Source organism: Myotis brandtii, unplaced genomic scaffold, assembly GCF_000412655.1.
Source record: "Myotis brandtii unplaced genomic scaffold, ASM41265v1 scaffold344, whole genome shotgun sequence".
NCBI lineage: Eukaryota > Metazoa > Chordata > Mammalia > Chiroptera > Vespertilionidae > Myotis > Myotis brandtii.
Window position 1 is genome coordinate 3,690,337 of NW_005363247.1, and position 971 is coordinate 3,691,307.

Consider the following 971-nt stretch of genomic DNA (forward strand, 5'->3'; position numbering starts at 1 on the left):
GGGACCTGCGAGGCTCCGGCCCCAGAGGAACACGCCCCCCGGACCCTCTCCCGCTCCGCGCTCAGCTGTGAGCGGCCTCTCCAGCTGTTTTCCTGAATCTACGGTATTAACCATATAAAATGAGAACCGCTCACTACACCTTTAAAAACCAGTCGATACAGATGTGAATGTGACAGTTATAAAGCCTTTAGAAAACTTTGTTAAGTAGATGTTGGAGCTAAGAAAAGAGTGATTTTAAATCAGTGTCATATAAATTCTTTATTGAACCTAAAATGAGAACTATAATCGGTCTGTCCTAGCAACAGCTAAAAATTTGCATATGTATAAAAAAAACAAAAAAACGTGCCTCAGACTTAAAAGGTGCTGCTACCAACACCATCTGCCCCCCCCCCACCTGTAGTCTGACCAGGTGGCTGCCAGTTGCTTGAAGAAAGGGATGACCTTTCAAGAAACCAATTTCTTTTGGTCAACTAGATTATTTAAAACATGTCTCCAAAATATATTAACTAAAAACCAAAAAACAACAATAAAAAACCAACCAAAAAAACCCCCAACAAAACATCAAAAAACCCAAAAGAAAAAGTGTGTGTGTGGGGGGGATTCTGGATTTTTAAAATGATTCCTTCTAGTGTTCTAACTAGATTTACAGGATTTTCTCGGTGTAGAAATCTTGATCATTAGCACTTTACCACGAAAGCTGACGAAATTGTGATCCCTGAACTTTCCCTCACCGAAGTACTGAAGAGACACACAGAAAAGTGACACTTCGCTTATAAAAAGGAAGAATGCGCCTATGTGCGGAAGCTTTTATTTTGTACTATTTTCCGCGGCCTCCGGGCGACTCCCCTGAACGGGTCTCAGCACCCAACACCGGCTGGTGACTCGGGGCCCTTAAGCCGCAGCCTCGGGGGCGCCCAGCGTTCGCCTCCTTCCCTCCGCGCCCCGAGTGCCAGCTCAGCAGGCTCACTGCG

General features: G+C 45.2%; 1 protein-coding gene across 2 annotated transcripts in view; it reads right to left on the reverse strand.

Moving 5' to 3' along the window:
* The window catches only part of ARRDC3 (arrestin domain containing 3), a 14,372-nt gene that overhangs the window by 10,120 nt on the left and 3,281 nt on the right, over positions 1–971 (reverse strand). The window lies entirely within an intron of this gene.